The sequence below is a fragment of the Centrocercus urophasianus genome, unplaced genomic scaffold (assembly GCF_019232065.1).
Source record: "Centrocercus urophasianus isolate 14NV4802_14NV808 unplaced genomic scaffold, USGS_Curo_1.0 seq_11, whole genome shotgun sequence".
NCBI classification, from domain to species: domain Eukaryota; kingdom Metazoa; phylum Chordata; class Aves; order Galliformes; family Phasianidae; genus Centrocercus; species Centrocercus urophasianus.
The window spans coordinates 39096418-39112383 of record NW_024884253.1 but is presented as its reverse complement, the minus strand read 5'-3'; the positions used below and the strand labels follow the sequence as shown (position 1 = coordinate 39112383).

General features: G+C 35.9%; 1 long non-coding RNA gene across 1 annotated transcript; it reads left to right on the top strand.

Moving 5' to 3' along the window:
* Positions 1–257: 257 nt before the first annotated feature.
* LOC122172072 lies at positions 258–12305 on the top strand. The gene is made up of 3 exons (XR_006172173.1): positions 258–963; positions 8294–9464; positions 11884–12305. It is a non-coding gene; the product is annotated as an uncharacterized LOC122172072 (long non-coding RNA).
* Positions 12306–15966: the final 3661 nt, after the last annotated feature.

The following is a 15966-nucleotide window of genomic DNA, read 5'->3' as shown; positions in this document are numbered from 1 at the left end:
CCTCTTTAGTGGTGGAATACTACGAATGACGAGTACTCTGAAAGTAATGCCTCTTATTTTATTATGTTGGTCCATGACATCAGAGGTAGATGTTGGGGGTATGGCAGTAGAGGTTGAACCTTCTTGCCAATATTCCATTACATTTTATTGCTGTGTGACAGATGGCAGCAGAGGGACAAAACAGAGTCATGGAAGTGTGTATGAAGAGGAAGTATGTCACTGAGTTCCTCCATGCAGAAGAAATTATACCCACTGACATTCACTGGTGCTTGCTGAACATTTATAGAGACCAAACAGTGGATTTCAGCACAGTGAGGTGGTGAGTGGTATGTTTCAACAGTGGTGAGAGTGACTGAGAGACAAGTAATGTTCTGGAAGGCCATGTACACCTGTCACACTACAAAATTAAGAGCATTTCAATGAGCTCATCTGCTCAAATCGGCAGGTTATGACCAGAGAACTCTGTAAGGAGCTGAATATCAGCTTGACTGTGTTGGGATATTCCAGTTTGCATCAGCTGGGTGCCACAAATCCTTACACAAGATCAGAAAGAACATTGTATGTGACTTTTTCAGGACCTGTTGAACAGTCATGGTGTTGAAGGTGAGTGACAGTTTCTTGAAACACATCTTTACTGATGATGTGACATAGTGTCACCAGTGTGAGCTGGAGTCAAAACTGTAGTTCATGGCATCTGTGGAGTGCTGACATGTGGATTCCCCACCAAGAAAAAAGTTCAAGACACAGACCTCAGGGAAAAGTGATATTCACTGTCTTTTGGAATAGGAAAGGGGCGTTCCTTCTGGATTTCCTGGAACCCAGATGAATCAACATCTCTGTTTTCTACTTTGCAGTTCTGGCTAAGCTGCAGGCTTGAGTGTCCAGAGTCAGGCCAGAGAAAAATACAACCTGCCTTTTGTAATATTCTCCTAGCAACCATGCCAGCATAGCAGCTGTGAAAGGGTGAGTCACCTCTGTTGGTGCACATTTCAACAAGTGTGGCATGCAAGCTCTTATTACTGGTAAAAAGGTAATAGCTAATGATAGTGACCGTGTTGAAAAAATTTACAGTTTTGTAGCTAAGAATTTGTTCTTCCAAATAGTGTTATTGTTCTCTTTGAAGCACAAAAAATTTTAGCTTTCATGGAAATAAATAGAAGGCATTAATTTTGGAGCAACCTGTGCATAATTAATCTCCTAAAATGACAGAGTAAATCCATGATTCAGCAAATTATCTGCATATGTTTTTGATATGTCTTTGCAATCAAAATTTTCAGCTAAGAATCCCAGACTAATAGACAGGTAGACATTCTCTTGAGTTGAGCAGCATCATGAGTGTTAGCCAACTAACATGCTAAACATTTCTCTGTCTGTGGCATAAACTGAGAAGTGAAAGATTTTACCATACTGTATGGGAACTGCTGAGTCATGGCCTGAACCACTGATTGATCACCTGAGGAAAGGACTGAGACAGCCATGGGAGCACAGGTGAAGGAGATTCGCCTGTGTGACAGGAAGGGGTGTAGCCTGGCTGCACCTCTCCTAGACCCCACTTAAGGGTTGACTGCCACTGGGGGAGGGTCTCTTTTTGGAGATCCCTTGTCTGTGGAGTCTTTCCTGAAAACGTAGATCTTTGGATATGGGTGAGCATTCCTTTTCTGTTTCTTTCTTTTCCCATTTTCACCAAGATAATCTTTCCAGCTGTAACACTATACAGAATGTTTCCAAATATGTCAATAAAAATGGAGTTTTCCAGATGGCTAGGTGTCAGGTGTAAATGGCCATTTAAAATTGAGTTGCTATTAATGGAAATATCTTTCACTGTTTATGGTAATTGGGTCTTGTCTTAAAAGTAAGGCTGTAACAATTCAGTGTGACGTTGTGATTCTGATGAATGTTATTGAATTTAACTAATAAAATATAAAATGAAGGTATCAATTGCAAATAAAAGTTCTCTCTGGTCTAGGGGGCTATTTCTCTTTAAGATCATCTATTTGTATGGGTAGTACTCTTTTGTTTTCGATATGATTAAGTATATCATAATACTATTAATGCAATTTTAACAATAATTTTCCATGAGAATGTTGAGATCATGTTATGCAAGGATTTTCGTATCTTGTTTTGTTATTACAGTAAACTTCTTATATCCATCAATATAAATATTTGCAGTTGCCACAAAATGCAGAGACTGCAAAAATTTGGTTTTAAGTGCTGCATTTGCCTTTGCAAAAATAGATTATGTTATTATACTTCAGATTGCTCCCTTGATTAAAAAATTAGCACGAATTTTTGGGATTGTTTTGTAACGTAAGTTGTAGAAGTTGTTAAAAATCTTCAAGATTTGGGAAGTGTCAAGTCTTATGTACTTTTTATTTCTTAGTGCAACATTTTTAGCTTTTTTCTAAGTTGTATATCTAGGAAAGATGCAAGGAAGTCGTTAAAAATTGCTAGAAGCAATTGTAGAAGTGAGAGAACTGGCAAAAGTACTTCAAATAATTCAACATGCTACTGAAGTTCTCAGAACTGCAGTGGTGGATGGTAATTGTGCCAATTGATAAAATAATAATTTTTCAATGAAGTCTGATTCTTATAGAAACCATTTTGCACTTTTCCTTTTTGTAGAATGACCCTTGTTGGTTCCCCTTTAGAAACATTTAGCTTACATCACATAAGATCAGATTAATATCTTCTGCTTGCAGAGAACAGTTTAAAAAATAGTTGTTGTAATATCAATCTCTCAGAATATTGGTTGCTAAGAACAGAAATTTGAAGACTAACTTCAAAGGTCAGTGTCTTATTTGGGTTACCTCCTGGACTGTATTTAAAGACCACACAAACACCGCCTGCTCTAATCTTCCTTTCTGTTGCTCTCAGATCTGCAGATACAAAGGAAACCTTCAAGTCACCAACATAACACTGAAGTAAATTTAAACACCATCAGACGATCAATCTACAGTTTGAGTTTTCTTGAGGAAACCTACTTATAAGCTTATTTTTCAGATGAAGAATTGGAAGTCCAAGAGAAGTAGATAAAGTTTATTAGGCATGCTACCTTCATACATTATTTATCTGGACACATTTTCACATACAGGAAACCATGTGTAGGTTCAGATGATGATCCTGGGCAGTGGGAACTTTAGCACAACAGTACAGTATTTCAGAGCAAAGTATCTGTAAATAGTATGGGTTTGTATCTGTTGGCTCTAGTACTTTGCATCATAGAAGAAAGGAAAAGTAAGAAAAGTGGTAAAATATATTTTGAGGAGGGATGTTGTTCCTTTTCTAAGTGATTTTTTTTTTTTTATAAACCTGTTTTGAAGTGATAATAATAGTTAAATATTAGCACGAACAGAGTTAATGGTCAGTGGTTACAAGTATAATTCATCTAGAAGTTTTTCCTTGCCTTTCAATGTGTGACTCCTTTAAATGACTCCTTAGTGCTTGAAGAATCCACTTTCCTTTATCTCTTGGAACATATTTTTTTGTTCATTAAAATTAGTCATGAACGTCTCTAGGCCATCAGTGATACAAGACCTATGGTCTGTTGCTGAAGAATTACTCTTCTATCTTATGAAGAGTGAATTCACAAATATTTTCAGTACACTCACTTTTAGAGCTGGATGATAAGGCATAAAGACTTGAACAAAACTGATGTAAATTAAAACTCAAATGGAAACTACTATCTCTTATCTCAACTACAAGTGACTGCTGTCTAATAGGAGAAGATACATAGTTCTAAGTTTATTTTTAAATGCCTCCTTATAAAGAGAAGAAAAAAGTGAGACTAGATGACAGAGTTGATATAGGAATCTTAAAGAAATACTTTATTTGGTAAATAAAACATGCAGTGATATGGAGCAGTCTGTTGAACAGGAAATGCTGTAAAGTATATGATCAAAGAACCACTGTATGCATCAAATGTTACATCAAACAGCATGATGTTAGAAACATTAGATGCACTGTGTCCCAAAGGCAGGTGTCACTACCATATGCAAAAGATGCTTCCCATTATGTAGAAGAGAAGAGAAACACAAATGAGAAGACTTGGTTGGAATAATGCCACTGACTATTAAAGATGCTCATGTTATGAATTTGGGCCCTGGAGATCTATCTAGGTCATATCTGAAAAAAAAAAAAAAAGTGTTAAATATTTCTAAAAATAGTGTAGGTACTTAGAAAATGAGGGCTGGCTCCTTAGCTCCTTAGGTGAGAGTAGTTGAACATTAAAACAACAGAAACTGGAGGAAAAAGAAATCAATAAAGCCTCATATGAAAGAGAATTAAAAAAATAAATTGATAGGTTGTATTTATCTGCAGTACCTGATGTAAAATTTTATACTTGCACTGATATTTTTTTCTAAACTACTCTGCTAAGAGCATTCTCTAGACAGGCCATCAAAGCTACACACTGATTTAAGAAAAAAGCCTCTCTGTTTTTGTCTTTTTTTTTTTTTTTTTTTTTTTTTTTTAAAACATTTTTTGTCTGGAAAAAGGGGTTTTTTTTTTTTTTTTTTTTTTTTTTTTTTTTTTATTATGATGATGTCTACTGAAAGACCAGGGCATTGCCTGTCCCATCAACAGAGATATTGCCAAAGAGTCTGGTACCCCGAAGCTGCTCTGCATGCTTCTGTGGGATACACAACACCCTATTTGATGGTGTTGGCAGCGCCAATTTGAGAGGTGTGTGGCAGCAGGAAAACTGCCTTTTCTTCTCCAGGTTTCCCATAGCCAGAAGCCACCCATAGATGTCTTGCAGCAGAAAGCTCTGTCCCAGGAGCAGCAGATGCTTGCTGCGAGGGCAGTGGTGAGCAGGTGTATGTGCTTGCAATGGGGTTAATGAGCTCAGTGAGGTGGCATGGGGGGCATCTGGGCAGACCAGCAGTCCCTGGTGGGAGGTAGAGTGGCAGATAGTTGAGTACAGCTGGGTTTGGTGGGAATGTTGCACAGGTCAGGTTACAGCATAGTCTAAGAGAAGGACTCCGCAGGCTGCTCAGAGAGGTGGTGGAGTTTCCTTTTCTGGAAAAGATCTTGGATGCCTTCCAACACAACCTACTTTAGAGAACCTGCTTCAGTGGGGGTTTGGTCTTGATCCCCAGAGGTTCCTTCCAACACCTATGATTCCGTGACTCTCTGAGAAGGCATTTGATTAGACTTTGCAAGTCACTTCAGTCCCCTTCTGGTATAATTACTTGCTCTTTTTCAAGATAAATGACAAATGTGTTTAAAAGACTACCAGCTCAGCTGCAAGTTTTGAACTGTTTAGTTAGAGTAAATTATAGTATAAAGCAAAAGATGATGATTAGATTGTTCTATATGAAATTATAGTGCAGTAACTAACATTGGCTTTGTCATGCTGTTGTGATAAAAATTGTTTAAGAATGTTTTTCCAATTGTACAAAGTATTTTGCTTCCCTTCTGGAATTCAAAGAAAAGGAAAGAAATATTGTGAATGGGAAAAGTTACCTTTTGGCAGTAATATACAACAATCTTTCTTCTGAAAAAAGAAAAAGTGGAAAAAAGCTCCTCCATCTAGTAAGATCCCAAAGACCATTCCTAAATTTCAGGAATAATTTGTATGTTATTTACTATGACTTTAAAATTCTTAATTTTAACTTAAAATTAAGTGTCTATCTTGCTCAACCATATTCTACAGGTAATTGAGATTTTTCAAAGAACTGTTAACGTGTATTACTTTCAAAGTATTTTTCTCTCTCCTCATGAGAAAACAATTTAGTGTTTTAAAATATTGAATATTTAAGCATATTCAGGATCTAAAGCCTAAATTTCTTTCTCTGTCCAGTATTATAAACAGTACTCTGTTTATGCTTTTTGACTCTTACTGGAATGTGCCTAATATTGTAAGGCATATGTAAGAAAAGTTTATTCCTACTGGCTCTTTAAAATACTGAAATTATTTTTGTAAATATAATGCAGATAAGTGATACATAATTTCACTTGGCAGTAGTGGTTCAGGTATTGCCATGTTCACTAACAATGTCTGTGCCATATTTTCACCAATATTTTCTGTGATTATTTGATAGTCTCTCTGTGTGAATGTGTTGCTTCTAGATTTTTTGACAAGATCCTTGTTGGGAGGCCACTGGGCTAAGGTTCTGGAGATGGTGACATCTTTGGCATGATGGGCCTCAGGAGAAATTTTTGGGCAAAAACTGAGGGATAGATTATTTTTCACTTATTTATGAGGTGAATGCTGAAAAACTGAGTTGGGGAACGTGCATAGGAGTACTACATAGGACAGAATAAATTGGGAAGAGTCAATAGTAAGTTATTTCATTAGATAAACAAATCTTGATACTTTTCAGGATAAATCTGCTCCATTTGTGCCTGTTCATGAAAAATAGTGGGAAGAAGAGCTTAGAAATGATAATTTTAGGGCAGGGTGACCTTTCTAGACTTCTAGTCTCAATGAAAAAGCTTTTTTTTGTTTGTTTGTTTGTTTGTTTCCTGAGTCATACCATCTGAGTTTGGGTCTGCCGACTAGGCAGAAGTTGAACTCTGCATGTAGCCTGCAGCCTAAAGATACATCTGCAAGCTAAAGTTCTTCTTTATAAGTATGTATTTCAGTGTTTGTGTTAGTGTTAGTGTTGCATTTCCACATAGCTCCATTGTCAGAATGATGGACAGAAACAAGATTTAGTCTGTGCCAGAGTCTTTATAGTAATTCTGAAGCTGTAATGAAGTTCTAACACTGCTGATGAACTTTATGCCGTGTATGTTGGACAACAAAACCATGATCTGTGTCCTCCTTAGGTAATGCCAGCTAATCAAGCTGAAAAATGTGTCTGAATAGGTTGTACATTTATTTGGCTATAGGGCTGAATTTAACCTGAGAAAGAATATGTAAAAGGAGGATGTCTTCTACTGGAGTTTATTTGGATGGGAAAGCTCAGGAAATTCTTGCTTATCAGAATGTACTGTTAGCTTCTGAACAACACTAAAAACAGAACAAAAGAATCCATTAAATGTTTTGGGTCTCTCCCTCTTTCTCCCATTTTTTAAAGCAGGATGCAGTTAATCTTCTAAAGTGTATTTCAAATGAAAGCTAATGTAGCAAAATGCATTACCCTAATCAAGGAAATGATAATATTCTGCAAGTGTAACAGAGTACTGGGGGGAAAAAAATCTTAATTTGTTTTTTGTCAATAGCTTTAGGAAGTGCAGTTGAACAATTAAAGTAATCTCTGTTGTCTGACTTATCTCCTGCAATTAAAAATTTTCTTGATTAGTGCAGTTCAATTGTCTTAATAGAGGTGACAGCCCATTAAATATAAAAATTGATTAGGTGAAACAGTATTTTTGGTTAAGATTTGCCCTGCATGATCTGGTGTCTGATCTTCATTCACATCTTATGTGACCTGAATTGTATGAGATCTGAAAAAGAATAAACTTGCTGGTCACTATTTTTATTTTGTAGACAAGTGCTTGTGATGTTAAAGTCACTCTACAATTTAAGTAGGAGGAAACATTAAGGGAAATTGCCTTCCTCCTCCTTGAATCTGCATCTTAACTTCATGTTTTTGTTTTTTAGTATTTCTAATATGGGAGATGTAAAAAAGCTATTCATTTTTCTGTTTCTTTGTGCCACAAAGTTATTCCGTGATATTATTCATCTGTCTTTTCTAGGCTGAAAAGTCCCACTTTGTTTCATTGTTACTATAATAGGAAGCATTTCATGACTATAATATCTGTTACTCATTCTGTAACTCTTCCAGTACTTTCTGACAGCGAGGGGAATCAGAACAGCAGGCCATGCTCATATATATCTGTGCATGGATTCATTTATGTTGTTCTCAAAAGAAAATAGACCAAATAAATGAATCCCAAAACTCTATTAAAAAGAAAAATATTTCCCACAAAATGTCTCAGATATGATACACTAGACAGTATTTGAAAACATAGTAGTTTTCTCAAGCCCTCCTTTGAGTGAGACTTCAAAGAGATCTTCAGGCTCCAGAGATGTCAGTTATTATCATGCAGGTGTATTCAGTTTACTTGCTATCCTTCTGCTCTTTTGTGGTCTGCTGGAATTTTAGTAAAGAACATGTGAACTTGTCTTTAGTTTAGAAAAAGAATGTTATTCTTGACCAGCTCCCAAAATATTTTTAAGTAGTTCTTTCTGCATGTTAATTCTATTACTGCTGGTCTAACTGGAAACTTGAATATGTTTCACTTTTTACAGAAATAGGTTTTGCTGTTATTTTACAACAGTCATTAATGAATGTATTTTTGATATCTGAAGATATAAATTATATTCTTTCTCTTTTCTGTTTAGAAAATAGTTCAGCTGCTGACCAGCAAAGTGAGGGAGGGAATTGTCCACTTCTACTCTGACCTTACAAGGCCCCATCTGGAGTACTATGTCCAGACCTGAGGTCCCAGCACAAGGAAGATGTGGAGCTTTTGGAGAGAGTCCAGAGGAAGGCCACAAGGATGATCAGAGGTCTGGAGCATCTCTTGTACTGAGACAGGTTGAGGGAGTTTGGCTTTTTCAGACTGGAAAAGAGAAGTTTCTCTAAGACCTCACTACAGCCTTCCAATATTTAAAGAGATTGTGGATGCCCTGTTCCTAGGCATGTTCCAGGCCAGGATGGATGGGGATGTGGGCAGCCTGATCTTGTGCTTCATCTAGTGGTTGGCAATTCTGCTCATAACAAGGTTGAAAATAGTTGGAGGAGACCTCAAAGATCACCTCAAGACATTCTGCAATTCTTAAAATGTCTTGGTTTCTTTTGTAATATCAGTGTGTTGAAAATAATACCTCCTAAGACATTAATACTTCTGCCTCCAAAAAGTGCGTACAACTTCACTCCAACTTTAGAAAAGGATGAATTACACTTTCTTTTTAAACATTAGAAATTCATTTGGCAACTACAGCATTGTCGAAGCAAATTGATTTATAAGATGCCAAGATCTCAACCATTTTCTATATAACTGAACAGTGAAATAAAGGCCTGGGGAAGTAGTGATGATGTCCAAAAGAGACTTTTCCTGCAAGTGATAGATAGACCACTGGTTTTATGGAAGAGTGAGGTGGTGATAATACTTTCTTCTTGCATATTACAAGCCCTTGTTTAACCATAATTTGCAACATTCCACTTTCATAAGCTAGAAAGTTGTCTTACAGGACATGTTGAAGGACTTTGGCCTTCAAGCAGTTAAAGGAGAGGAACACAGCTAACCTGTTGTTTAAAGGGTGTCTTCAAGATAACACTGTTGTATATGCAAATACAGACCTTTTGCTACTATGGTAGTGTATTTGTCTTACTTTTAATGTGTCTTAGATGACTAAAATTTCCCCAGATGTTTATTCTCATTTACAGGCAGCAATAGAATTCATTGTAGTGAGATTGTCTGAGACAAGTTGAAGAGACTATACTTCATGAAAGAAACAAATACATCTTTCTAGGCTTCAGTATGTGCCTCTTACTGAGGAGATGATTCAGGTAAAGACATCAGCCTAAAGCAGATCATTGAAACCAGATTTTAAACGCCCTGAGGTCAATGGTTGTTGAATTCATATTCAGTTTGATGTTTGCCTCACTGATTTCTTATTGATGTTTTTTAAAAGCCAGTGTGTTTGTATTGTAGTTTGTTATAAATAAAATAAAAAAAAAATATTTATTCTGTGATTAAAATACAAGTTAAATAGTGATGTGTCTTCCTAAGAATTTTTGTTACTTATTTTGTTGAATTCATAAAATCACTTGCATGTGTTTTAGTTAAATGTATTATCAACCAGCTAGCTTTTATGCTGGTGGAAATTAATAATTACTATTACAAAGTACTATAACTACTATGACTAATTAAATGAGCACCCAACTCAGATTGAATCTCCTAAGGTTTTGTGTATAAGCTAGTCTTGCCTGGGTTCATAACAACCTAAGAATTTTCTACCTTATTAATATTATACTACCTTATTTACATAGAAACTGTATTTTTTATTTTTTTTTATAAATACCTGTTTTTACCTTGTAAAAGGGGCTCAACCATTAGGAGAGATAAGAGGCAATATGAAATGTACAACAGGACTTTCATCTTTAGTATGTACTTGTTTCCAGTTTTTTGGAACTGAAAGGTTCTGTTTTTAAACTTTGAAGCAAGATGAATATTTAAAGCCCAATCTGCAGGGCCAATTTTGTGTTTAGTGGGAAGTTTGAGAAGAATTGTGATTCTTATAGCTCTCCTGAGCTCCAAGAGAAATTCTCCCCTCTTCATTTTCCCCTGACTTTCATAAATAAACTGAACCTAATTGATCACAGTGAATGTGTGGGATGAAGCATTGTTCAAAGGAGCCTGTCCTCTTGCTGCTCCCCGGCTGCCTTTATTTTGTCAGAGGCAATGAACGGTAAATCTTCACATATAAGGCTGTCTTCTAAGTACTGTGTGTTTGAGTCCCATAGACAAGCACAACATCTATCGTTATCTAGCTTCAACTTCACAACCTCTAGGATGGTTTAAGGCAGAAGTCTGACATTTGTGAAGTCTTTATACTTTTTTTGAAGACTTCTGAAATAGGAAAAGATGAAAGTAGTTCTGTTGAAGCCATTGTATTTTGCCAAATCCCCAGTGCCTGGTTCTCTTTAACAGCATCTACCTTTCTTAAGTACTGCTGTTTTTTCATGTGGAAGAAAAGCCTGCTTTGCAGTCTGACTTGTACTGAAAAATGTGATGCAACAAAGTGTTCTTTATGTGGGAAAGAAAACACCTAGACTTTTACCTTAAAATATGTGTGCATTTCTTTACCTACTACTGCAAGTGCAGAGTACTACACTTGGGTCAGGGCAATCCCACACGTGTATATACTGGGAGAAGAACTCTTTTAGAGTAACCCTGCTGAGAAGGGATGCCGGTAGATTAAAAAAAAAAACAAAACAAAACTTAACATGAGACTTCAATGTGCACTTGCTGTCCAGAAGGCTAACTGTATCATGGGCTGCATCAGAATAAGGGCGACCAGCAGTGAGAGAAAGGGCTGAGGGAGTTGGGCTTGTTCCTTCTGGGAAAGAGAAGATCTTCCATTACAGCCTTCCAAGTCCCATCCAACTCAAGACATTTGATGATTCTGCATTGAGAATATTTTAAACATGGCTAAAGGAAAATGCTTTGGTTAATGATTCACAAATTTCCCATGCTTCTGTGGATATATAACCTTGTTTCAGCTGGGGCAGAGTTTATTTTCTTCACTTTGTCTGGTATGATGCTTTCTTCTCGCTTTATTTTGACTTCCAGAGAAAAATAAAGAAAAAAGTGTATGTTATAATGTATGCGGTGTGTGTGAAAGGTTGTGTGGTGTTTAGCTGCTTGCCAGGTTAAACTACAAATTCATAGAGTTGTTATAAAGTCATCATTATCAATGAGACCCTAGAGTTTTCTATATGTGATGTTGGCATCTTGTTTTATTTCTATTGCTGCACTAAGGATGCAATATTATTACAAACTCATCAATCTAACTCATTCTTCAGCTCTATATTAAATATGTGATTGTTAAAAACGGTATTGAATAGGAGTGCTTACTTTAGGTGAATAGTAAGAACCATACCTGAAGAATAGAAGTGTTCAGAACAGAATTCTGGAATAAAATGTCTCCTCTGATTGCCCCAGAAAATTTTAGAGCTTTTATGAAATCCTGTACTTAGAATTTCAGCTTAGTACTGTATAAAGTTTAGGAAGTTCAAATGAGATAAAACATGTTGGATATAGAATAAAAAATGTTGGAATGCTGAAGGCATTAAGCCAAGCCTGAATAATTGAAAAATTTGACCCCTGAACATATCAGAGATGAAACTGAGCTCTGAATTTTGTAAGAAACCTTTTAAAAAGAACTACTGTTATCTACTGATTGTTGTCATTATTTGTTTCCAGATGCTCGTGTGAAGGAGTGTGAGCTGGTTTCCGTGGGAGACATTTCTGGAAAATTAAGAGAGAGGCTGATGAAATTCAACTGCAGAAATTTTTTCCAGGGAGAAGGTTGAATTGATATTAGGAAATCTGAAAATTGGATGGTCTTTATGATTTTGATTTGTTTGTTATTCTCACAACTGAAAATAACTCGTCTAAGTTGCAAACAGAACATGCACTATCTGTTTATTTCTGTGAACAAACAAAAAACCCGTGTTTTCAATTGTTACTCTTCTTTGGCATGTAAAGATATTCTTCCTGATTCTGTAGAAATATTGTATAGCACAAAAATGATGTTTCATTTGTGAAAAATTTCAACAAAATTTGCCCACCTGTGTGACGTATTGGAGGGTACCTGCATTAGCAAGGGTTAGACTCTGTGATTTCTTGAGGTCCCTTCCAACACCTGTGGTTCTGTTATTCTGTATTTCTAGTGTTTTTTTTTTTTTAATACCTTTTTTTTTTTGGCTAAAAAAAGGCATCTTATGGATTGTTATTACAGTCTTTTCCTAAAAAAGTAAAACACTAATTTTGAAAAATATCTTTAAACTGTCTCAAATTAAATGCAATTTTCAGTATGATGGAGTAAGTGAAAAGAATAGTAAAATACTTTAATTTTCCAGTGAATAGCAGTTTCTGATTTGGAAGTGCTTATTTATTCAAGAGGTTGGAATGGGACATTACCATTTAGATGTTAATGTAAGAAATACTATCAATGTCCAGAAAAGCCAATTGTGTTGCATTATTATTTACTTAAATTTTAATCAGTCATGTTCAAATTCTGGAGATTATTCAGTAATATTTTTATTCAGTGCAGTAAGTTTGAAACTCCAAGCTTTATGCATTTAGTGTATGTATGGGTTCAAAATATTCTAAAAATATTTCAGACAGAAGTAAAAAATACTTTATTTTCAGACTTTTAAATGAATCATCTACAAAAGCCATCCACCATTTTATACAAAATGTTACTTTCCATTTCTGATGTCCTGCAAAAGAAGGGTGTCTGAATTGATTTTGTTAAAGGGATAGCACTGCATGTTGCAATTTGCAACTGCACTTAGAGATGTGTGGTTATTAAAGTCTGGCTTCAAATGTATCTGTTAGAAATGTTCATAGATATAGTGAAGGTTACTAAAACTACATTAAAAAAGAAATCAGATATACATTTTTATACACTCACCTAGCATATATATATGTATTTACACATGTGCACACATGCTTATGCTTGCACATATTTGCATACATGTGGCCACATTCAAATTTATGCATCTGTGTGCATACATACCTATACACATGCAGTTACACACACACAGAAATGTATTTATTCTCATTTCTGCACACACATCTGTATATCTATATCTGGGTAGATGTCTTTCCATGCACACACAAATTTACTCCTCAGCATGGGTGGGTACTTTGTTAATATGACAATAGTATCTTAAAGAGGCAAATATAATGATGAAATATTACAGCAAATTCTTTGTAAGCATAAAAAGAAGCAAGGAAGAAATAAAAAATATACTTATTGGGTAGCTTCATAAATAAACAAGGAATTTGGACACACAGGAATTGTTTAACTGGAGTATTAACATCTAGCATAAATACATAGAGAGAAGAAAATAGTAGAGAGCATTAAAAGACTCTTTACGCTCCAAGAAATGTGGAAAGATATTCAGTGCAACACAGACAATACAAGGTGAAGAGGTAAGTCATGATTGCCTTTGTCAAGAGAAAGTGTTCCAAGAATAAGGACACAGTGAGATGAAGATCTAAACACCTGTTCTGGCTGAGTAGGGATACAGGAAATGTATTCAGCAATCCTATGTTAAAAAAAAAAAAAAAAAAAAAAAGGCATGGATTTGTATACCACAGTGTAAAGCAATGTAGAATTTAATAGGATGTATGGTGTTGCTCTGATGGATGAGAATGCTGTCAAGAAGAGGAAGGGAAGGAATTAAGAGCTTTGTTTAGTCAAATTGTGCATGAGCTAATAACTATAAACCTAGGAGTTATTATTGGAAGAAGACGACAGAACTTCAGTTAGGTTATTATTTCTGCAGTGAAGCTGACCTTCAGATATGTAGTCTTTTCAGGCATTGGTACTTATGAATGAAAAGTGTAATCTTGTTACACCAGAGGGTGAATCCGTGAAAATATAAATGGACTATCTCTTCAAGAGAAGTAATAACAGTAAGGATGAAGAGAAAAGGAAAAACTAGCAGAGAAATGAGATAGGAAAACAATGAATCTGTGGGAGAGGAGTGGGTATAAAGTAAGTGGACCATGAAAATGTCATGAGTAATTCAATCAGCACTTTTCAGGGATATAATAGTAAGACATTTCCCTTCAAAATGAGACAAAATGAAGACAAAACAAAGCTTAGACTTGACAGACTTTGTGTAGTATGTCAATGGCAGAGTGAAGAACTGGTTTCAGATCTTATTTCCCCGTGCTGCAGTCTGTCCAAACAATAGCAGCATATGATAACTATGAAATACTGTAGGGAGAAAATGTGCTAATAAGGTATTTTTCTTCATTCAAGAATAGCAGGAGGGGTAAAATATTGATGAGTCAAAAATAAACAGTGAAATGTGAAAGTAAAAATAAGGATAATTACAACAATTGCAGTTATTAATGGATGTTTAACTCTCCAAAGTCAGAACAAATGACAGTAAAGTTCACTGGGTATGTGTATATTTGGAATGTTTGTGAGGGTGAATTGTGATAGAACAAGGGGGAATGGATTTAAACAGAGACAGGGGAGCTTTGGTTGGATATCAGTAGGAAGGTTTTCACACAGAAGGTGGTGACATGCTGGAACAGGTTGCCCAGGGAGGTTGTGGATGCCCTGGAGGCATTCAAGACAAGGCAGACAAGGCTGGATGTGGCTCTGGGCAGCCTGGCCTAGTGATTTGTGACCTTGCTCATGGCAGGGGAGTTGAAAATAGATGATCTTTGAGGTCCTTTTCAACCCAGGCCATTCTGTGATTCTATGATTTCAGCGCATAAATCAAGTCCTGCTGGCGTGCTCTCATTGAGACATGGCTCAATATTTTGAAGACTGAAATGTTGAAAGGACTTGGTTATGTGCAGGCAGAAGAGAGGTCTCCATTAGAATGTACCTTTTTGTATAACAAGTAAATGGTGGTTTCAGGTGGTCTCACGTGAGCGGGGAGGATCAGTCCCTTTAGTGCAGCTGTGAAATTATCTTGATCAGTTGCTGCAGCTGGGGATAAAAGCCTGCCTTCCCACAGGCTTGTCACCTTCTGTATCTTTGGATTACGAATTCGTTGATTACTCACAGTATCTGGAACTGTAATTTAGTTTAACGTATTTTTGGACTATTTCAGAAGGGTAATATAAACAATAGAGACAATTTTCTATACTTATATTCATGAAAAACTAAAGGGCTGAAAACAGTGTTCAGTCTTGTGACAGAAGTCTGAACATCTCTATAGAAATGTGTGCATTCTTGAAGGCACTTTGTTCATTTAAGTTTTGAATTAACGCTGGATCTTGAGTGAAATGTACTGGATTTTGATTCAGATATAGAAGAAGCTTGTAACTGAATATTTACCTACTTAGTGTTGCATTTTCACTAATCCACAAGGGAGAGTTTGTGTAAAGTTATAGCCTTTGCTTTAAATTGCTATGGATTTTACTATCTTGCTAATGAAGGATGATGAGCAATGCAAGGATTTTTATGTTCGTAAACCTTTCAACCCCGAAATGCACAGCTCTGCAGCATCCTGAATGTTTTATCAGCCTACTCTCAAGCCTTCTTTCATCAACGCAAGATGATTAAGCAGACAAATTTCTCATACTGAAAGCAATATCTCTAGCTATTTGTTCTCTAGAGACCAGTATCAATCCAGAGCTGTCCATGTGATGCCAAATAAAATTTATGCAAATGATTCATCTGTATTGAGAAATTAATTATTTTATATCTTCAGTTTTTCTAATTCACTTCTTGTACTCATTAGACTACTTAGATCAAAAGAAAGGAAATATTCAAGGATGCTTTTCATAAGACATAATTTTCTCTTG